We start from the raw sequence: 8,385 nt of genomic DNA, 5'->3' as shown, positions 1-8,385 counted from the left end.
TAAGCATGAACTACTTAACTCAAGGACTCAAAGATACTTCTCAAAAGGGATTAGGAACTCAACACTTAAAGGCTTAGAACTTGACGATACCACTTCTCTGAAGGATGCTTAATTTACGAAGTTCATGCGGAATTATGGGCATGAAACAACTTGACTCGATGGTCTACGTAACAATATGGAACTCATGTATACGACTCTTCTTATTCTCTGACTTACTTCCTTAAAACTTAGTTCAATTTGATAGTTGATCTCAAAAGATTCACAGTTGAACTCAAAGACTTTCTTGAACTGTACTCTTAATTCTCTCTTGAATGTGAATTATGAATTCAAGAGTTATGGTTCATTATAGGAAAGATCTCGTGATGACAAAGTAGACTCATGAACACCTCAGCCTCTTACTCACTTACTCGAGCCTTGAAACAAATTACTAGAAGTTGTAGAAGACTCCTCAAAAGGGTTTAAAGGGACTTTCTTAGAATGTTCGAATGAATTCTCAAAACTTAACCCTTAACTTTACCTTGAATTTGAATTACGGATTCAAGGGCTATGCTTCGGAATGTAGGAGCTGTCAATGTTTTAGGAGGGTTAAGATAGTTGATCACAAGAATGGGAGAAGACCCAAAATAATAAACATTGGTGCGACGCGGAGATGGAATTAAATCTTTGATTGCAAAAATAAATTTTGGGACAGTATCTTCTCCGCAACGCGAAAAGGGGGTTACTTTTCGAGGGGCTGAATGTTTAAATTATTAGAAGATAAAATATTGATGTTTTGAAAATTTACCCTATTTAAGATTGTAAATTGTAATATTGGACCCGTTAACGGGCCTTTTCATATCTAGTAATCTAATAAGTTGATTATTTTTGTTAGTTAATTAGTTCAAACAATAATCATTCTCTTTATAATTTGAAAAGTTGCTTGAACTCATTTATTAAGCCATTGGAGATTTTTAAGGCATATTGCCGCATTTACGAGCCAACTTTTAGGAATTACGCGATTTTTTGGATTTTTAGTGTGTATAAGCCAATTGATCTGGAGCCTCAGAGCACTCGAAAATATTTTCTGAAAAAACTTTATGAGCACCTTCGTAATGAGTTGGAGAAGCATTACGTACAATTCAACCACCTTTTTTAGGCGTATTTTTGCATTTACGAGTCAACTTTTAGGAATTATGCATTTTTCTTGATTTTTTGTGTGTATTGGCCCATGGATCTGGCGCCTGAGAACACCCCAAAAAAAATTCTGAAAAAAATTATGAGGACCTCTGTAATGGGTTGTGGAAGCATTACATAAAGTCCACCATTTTTTTCAGGCATATTTTTACATTTACGAGCCAACTTTTAGGAAATACGCGACTTTCTTGGTTTTCGTGTGTATTAGCCCTATGGATCTAGCGCCTCAGAGTACCAACAAAATTTTCTTGAAAAAACTTTATGAGTCCTCCGTAATGAGTTAGGAAAACATTACGTACAGTCCCACCATTTTTTGCAGGCATTTTTTGCATTGACGAGTCAATTTTTAGAAATTACGCGACTTTCTTTGTTTTTCCATCAATATTAGCTCATGGATATGGTGCCTCTGAGCAGCCAAATTTTTTTCCTCAAAAAACTTTATTAGGACCTACTTAATAAGTTGGTGAAGCATTACATACAGTCCCACCATTTTTTTTTCAAACATATTTTCGCATTTTCGAGCCAATTCTTAGGAATTACGCGACTTTCTTGATTTTTCGTGTGTATTAGTCCATGGATCTTTCTCCTCAAAGCACCCCAAAAAATTTTCTTAAAAAACTTTATGAGGACCGATGTAATGAGTTGTGGAAACATTATGCCCAGTCCCATCATTTTTTTCAGGCATATTTTCGCATTTACGAGCAGACTTTTGGAAATTATGTGACTTTCTTTGTTTTTCGTGTGTATTAGCTCATGGATCTGACGCCTCAGAAGCACCTAATTTTTTTTTTCTGAAAAAACTTTTTGAGTACCTCGGTAATGAGTTGGAGAAGCATTACGTACAGTCCTGTCATTTTTCTTAGACATATTTTCGCATTTACGAGCCAACCTTTTTCATGTGTATTAGCCCATGGATCTGTCGACTCGGAGCACCAAAAAGAATTTTCTGAAAAAAATTTATGAGGACCTCAATAATGAGTTGGGGATGCATTACGTACAGTCCCACCGTTTTTTTCCAAGTATATTTTTGCATTTACGAGCTAAGTTTTAGGAATTACGCGACTTTCTTGGTTTTTCGTGCGTATTATTGGCCCATGAATCTAGTGCCTCAGAGCATAATGTGTCGTGAACTTATAGCACATTCGACGCCCAAAACAAAGGATTATCACAGAAAATCAAGCATGTTTTTATAAATATGAAATTGGAGCAGAGTTGTTGAAGACTGAAAGCTAAACGAGTGCACCAAGTGTGACTGAATGGACCGTAAAAATTTTCACAGGCCGTCTTGACGGTAAAAATATTTAATAATTTTTTCCTAAAAGAACTTTATGAGGACCTCTTTAATAAGTTGGTGAAGCATTATGTATGGTCCCACCATTTTTTCAGATATATTTTCGCATTTTCGAGCCAATTCTTAGGAATTCGCAACTTTCTTAGTTTTTCGTGTATTAGTCCATGGATCTTACTCTTCGGAGCACCCCTATAAATTTTCTTAAAAAACTTTATGAGGACCTCTGTAATAAGTTGGGAAAACATTACGTACAGTCCCATAATTTTTTTCAGGCATATTTTCGCATTTACGAGCAGACTTTTGGGAATTATGCGACTTTCTTTGTTTTTCGTGTGTATTAACCCATGAATGTGGTGCCTCAGAAGCACCCAAAAATATTTTCTGAAAAAACTTTTTGAGGACCTCGGTAATGAGTTGGAGAAGCATTACGTACAGTCCCACCATTTTTTTCAGACATATTTTCACATTTACGAGCCAACTTTAAGGAACTACATGACATTCTTGGTTTTCCGTGTGTATTATCCCATGGATCTGACACCTCGGAACACCCAAAAAAAATTTCTGAAAAAACTTTATGAGGACCTCGGTAATGAGTTGGGGAAGCATTACATACAGTCCCACTGTTTTTTCCAAGTATATTTCCTTATTTACTAGCCAATTTTTAGAAATTACGCGACATTCTTGATTTTTCATGTGTATTATTGGCCCATGGATCTGGTGCCTTAGAGCATAATGTGTCGTGAACTTATAGCACATTTAATGCCCAAAACAAAGGATTATCGCAATAAATTAAACATGTTTTTATAGATATGAAATTGGAGCAGAGTTGTTGAAGACTGAAAGCTAAACGAGTGCACCAAGTGTGACTGAATGGAATGTGAAAATTTTTACAAGCCGTCTTGACGGTAAAAATATTTAAATTTTTTGAAAAGAAATAATAAAGTCCAAAGTTACGACCAGCCTTTTCCTTAGTAATCATACAACTGTTGACACTGAATTTTGTCCCTCCTTTCTTCTAATTTATTTCGTTGAGCTTCTAAATTGCTAATAAGTCGAATACTTTATAATTCTCAAATGATTTAATTTAAAGAAGGAAAAAGGCCATGAAAGCCTATCCATTTATGAGTTCAAAATCACACCAACAAAAATCCACTAGAAACGCTGCCGCAAATTCAGCCCAAAACTAATTCAGCCAATTTGGCTATCCAAATGCAGCCCATCTCGACCCATTTTTTTGCTCAAAATAGAGTTATATTACAATGTACTTTATAGATTTTGGGTCCTGCTGTGATATAATAATCTCCCTTTAGGTTGTTGAAAATCTGATTATAATGTGTAAATGGAGTACAACTCTATGTTCTGCTAGATTTAAAATTACCCCATACTAATGCTTTGTCTAAAAATGATAAGTTGACTACTTTTGGTTTAGAATTAGATGTGCTAGAACATACAGAAACCTGTATTTATCAACACATGCTCAACTATGATCTTGAACACCGGAGTTGATGAGTCCTACGAGTTTAAATTGCTCAAGAGTTGTCGAGACTCGGCAAAATGTTTCATTGTTTTGATGCATTATGATGACTTATTCTATCTACATTTGCTTGCTTGTGTGATTTGAAACTAACCCTTAATTATTTGCTACCTATTAAGACATGTGTTTAATAATAGAATTATAGCAATTTAGGCTCTTCTTCTAACTATAGCAGTAACTACTTTCTCACATATAATATCCATATTTAGTGCTTTAATAGTTACCTGATGGCTTAGTTTTTTTTCACTATTATTATTATTTTTGTTAATTTGATAATGTACTCAAGTTCTTTTTATCAACTTTTGAACACTTTTAAACACCTTGGGTTTAATAATGTGATTTTCATGGTATGAAATTATTTCTTTTGGTCAAGACGAGTCTATACTCTAAGCCTTTTAGTCTCAAACTTTCTAAAAATTGAAGTTTTAAATCTATGATTTTGAGTAAAAAATGATTTTATTTTAGTATCTTTGTTTCAAACTTTTAAGTTTTCTTGGCAGTAACGTTGTTTACATGGATTTGACAAATAAGGAAAATTTATTTAAATTTGAATTTGTCCATGTACGCTATATTTTAGACATAGAATTTTGTACTTTTCTTTTAAACTATCTTTGAACCAAACACTACTTTTTTTTATGTTAATATCTTATTTTGACACTTAGCCTAATTAATTAATCAAGTTCAGCTAGTTAACCATTTTTAATGGATCTTAAAGGATGCCTCACCCCTTCTCTTTAGATTAATTGAACCCTTACCTAGAATCTCATGATTAATAGACCTTAAAATGAAGTTTAATTTTAGACGATAACTTTAATCAATTAGGTACCCTAATTCACCGTAATTAATTAGGTGGCGACTTCTTGACTTAGTATATAATTTGAAAATCACCAAAATGTTATACACTATTTTGACTCGGTTAAAATGGGGTATCAACAACGAACAAGACTTTTTCCATTATAAATCATATCATATACTATTATAAGTGGGAAGCTCCCTAAATTAATTTGAATTACCATTCCTACCCTTATTTTATCTGTAAACTAAATTAAATATTAATATATAATTAATTTAATATCAAATAATAATTTTATTTAAATTCATGTATCTAGACACAATGGTTCAAATTCTTTGGGATATTAAATTTTATATCCCATAGTTTTTCTACTCATATAATTTTTAATTAAAAAAGAATGAACATACCCTTCTAATTACTGCATTACTAACTAATAAAATATGAACTTAAATTCAACAAATGTTATCAGAAAATGGACTAAATACGCCTATTAGTTTTGTGTAGTAAATGCTTGAGGAAGTTATTCATGTACCAAATGTGGATAATGAAGAGTCAAAAAATAATTTTTATTTTAAATTTATAATAAGTGGGTAATGAAGAGCCTATCAAAGACACTCACCAACAACATTATATATATTCCCTTCTTTCATCCAAATTTGTGATCATCTTGCTTTATGTAGATTAATATGCACCATTTGTAAAAAAAATGATTATCAATTTGTAATCGTAAGAATCCTTACTAATTCTTGTATTTGTGTTCTGTATAATTTTATTCATATATATTTATCTTTTTTTGTTTAGAAATATGTGAATTGGCATGGTTACAAGATGAAAGTTCATCAAATACAAAATTGTAAGTGAATTTTTATTTTTCATATATATCTCCATCTTTTTGAATTTTCATTATATATAGCCTTGCTCTGAAAAGTGAAAAAAAGTAAGAGAAAATTACAAGAGTAATCTGATTTTTTTCTTTCACCCACTATACAAATTTTATATAGTAGTAGCGGACAAAGGTGCAAATCACGTTCCTAGAACTAGTTTATAAAAGCATATGAAACACATGGAGTGATGTCAGGAAAGAAACACAGCCTCAAGTTGATCCCAAAGGAACCATACGCAATACTGACAAGAGGGAGGCTATTGCTATAATAGTCGAGCATTGGTATATATTGAGACATGGCTCCAGTCCATGTAATTGGTATTAGGCCACAGCCTAGTGACGATCCCTTCCCATGAGTTCTTGCTGCATTCAGCCTCAATGAAACCAGCCAGCCAACTCCGAGTCTGGTTTGAGGATTTTCATCACAGCCTCTCTTACTGAAGGATCAGTAATTTTGTTGTTAATGGTTCCTGTTCGGATATCGTTACATAGTAGAGACCAGTGATCCTCCAAGAATCGCATGGCACGAATGAAGCGCAGATGCAAACGCTGAGCCAACACGAACGACTTTGGGAGTACATGCTTTGTTAAGAGTCTATGAAGAGAATGGCTTCAATTGGACTCGTGTAGGGCCACACATGACTATTTCTGCTTCTGAAATGACGACTCTTGTAAATACTAGTTAAAACAGGACGAGCTAATAATCCTCCGGGGGTCTTGGCTTCAGACTTTATGAACATAAAATACATTCCTTTGCCCTTTTCCAAATCTGGAACAAATTGGCTCACCACAGACATCATAAGGCCGTGAAGCAGTGATCTCCTACTGTGCTCTTCCTCTATTGTTGGTATCAATTTCCTCTCCCCTCTCGACGTCCCAGAACTGCACAAAAAAAAATCAACCTTTAACAAGTATTAAGGACTCACTTACAAGAACTACAAAACCACAAGGACAATACATAAATACGTCATTTAACTTGGCCTCAACTCACATTTATACCCTTCAACTTTGGGTGTGCACAAGTAGACACTTAAACTTGTATAAAGTTGAACAAATAGACACACACATCCTACGTGGCTTCCTACATGACAATTTTTATCCTACGTGGTGTTTTATCTATATCATGGCATATAGGACTCATGTGTCTACTTGTTCAACTTTATATCAGTTAAAGTGTCTACTTGTGCACACCCAAAGTTGGTGGGTATAAATGTGAAATAAGGTCTAATTAAAGAGCACATTTATGTATTATGCCTTCTTATATTTAGTAACAATTTGTCATCCAACTTTGAGTGTTCATAAGTCGACACTTAAACTTGTATAAAGTTGAACTAGTAGACACATGAGTGCTATATGGGGAGAGGCGAACCCATAATTTGAAAACTTTGGGTGCACCAAATATGATCTCTAAGTGCTTAAATAACAATAGTGATATAGGCTCTAGCTAGATTCAAACCCTAGTCTTGTAGGTGGCCTCTCTGCCTTGTACCAACAGCACAAGAACACTCATATACTCCTCATGGGTGCACTGTTAATTATATCGATCCTAGTTTCTGCCAGTTTCTCAAGATAGGTATACATATATACACATGATTTTTTTCGAACTTAACGGGTGCACGTGCAACTGCATCGAAGAAGTACTTCCCGGAGCGAGTAAGGCATAGGGCCATGCCTTACGAAGCGAAGGCGCCCTCTAACCCCTACTGATAAAGGTGGGTCTGCTTCTATATGTTGCATAATACATGTGTATTTTTTTTTAAAAAAAAATAAATTAAAAAGTGTCCTTTAATTTTTATCATTTTAATTTTTTTATGTTATATTTGGTTTTCTTCACTTTAAAACTTATTTTAAATACACGACATTTGAAATTAAATCAAAAGGAAAGACAAAGAATAAATAAATTCAATAGAAAAAAAAAGAAGAGAAAACAATGAATGATGGTAAAAAAAAATGAAGAAAAAAAGTTGAAACACAAGGCAAAAATATCTTTAAAAAATTACGTGTTTTGACTTAATTTAAATACAAGATAAAGAAACTAAGAAGATTTTTTTTAAAAAAAAATAATTTAAATTCTTTTAAAAATTAAAAAAATAACTACACACGTGGAGGACACGTGTTATACAAACGCAACTAACTTACTTGGTTGAAGGTGTCACGTCAGAACACAAAAGGTGAACAAAAATACAGAAAAAATGAGTTTGAGGGGTAGTAGAACCTTGGTTAAATTAAGGTCTGTCGTAGGGATTCAGATCAAAACTTAGAGGGTACTATGCATTATCCCCCTTTTATCTATCTAAGTCTTGATCGATTAAGTTAGCAGATCCAAACTGGCATTGACAATACAATTATAAAAGAAATATTAAAAAAAAATACATAGAATTCAATGACAACAAACTCAGAATAACTTCACAAATAGTATCTGAAAAAAATAAAGCTTCCTCGACTCAAGTAAAATATTAAAAGCAGGTCGAAAAAGAAATACTATCAGATATAAAGGTATTAGAATTCATGACTTGATTAAATAAATTTGATGAGAAAATAATTTATGGACCTAAACCACAGAGTTCACCACTTTCCTGCAGATTTCTATAAAAATTTGAGTAATTTTTAATTTAAGGGAAAATGCATAAGTACCCCTTAGCCTATGCCCGAAATCTCTCAGACACACCTAACCTTTACTAAGGTCCTATTAACCCCCTAAACTTATTTTC

The 8,385-nt window shown here is 33.4% G+C and overlaps 1 protein-coding gene and 1 pseudogene across 3 annotated transcripts in view; both read right to left on the bottom strand.

The window, feature by feature from the left end:
- The window catches only part of LOC102584700 (indole-3-acetic acid-amido synthetase GH3.6-like), a 28,109-nt gene that overhangs the window by 11,570 nt on the left and 8,154 nt on the right, over positions 1 to 8,385 (bottom strand). The gene's annotated exons all lie outside the window — the stretch shown is intronic.
- LOC102601113 (indole-3-acetic acid-amido synthetase GH3.6-like) overlaps positions 5,829 to 8,385 on the bottom strand; it is a 4,551-nt pseudogene continuing 1,994 nt past the window's right edge.

This window comes from Solanum tuberosum, unplaced genomic scaffold (assembly GCF_000226075.1).
Source record: "Solanum tuberosum cultivar DM 1-3 516 R44 unplaced genomic scaffold, SolTub_3.0 scf00421, whole genome shotgun sequence".
Taxonomy (NCBI): Eukaryota; Viridiplantae; Streptophyta; class Magnoliopsida; order Solanales; family Solanaceae; genus Solanum; species Solanum tuberosum.
The sequence above is the reverse complement of the archived record's forward strand: the minus strand, read 5'-3'. Positions and strand labels throughout refer to the sequence as shown.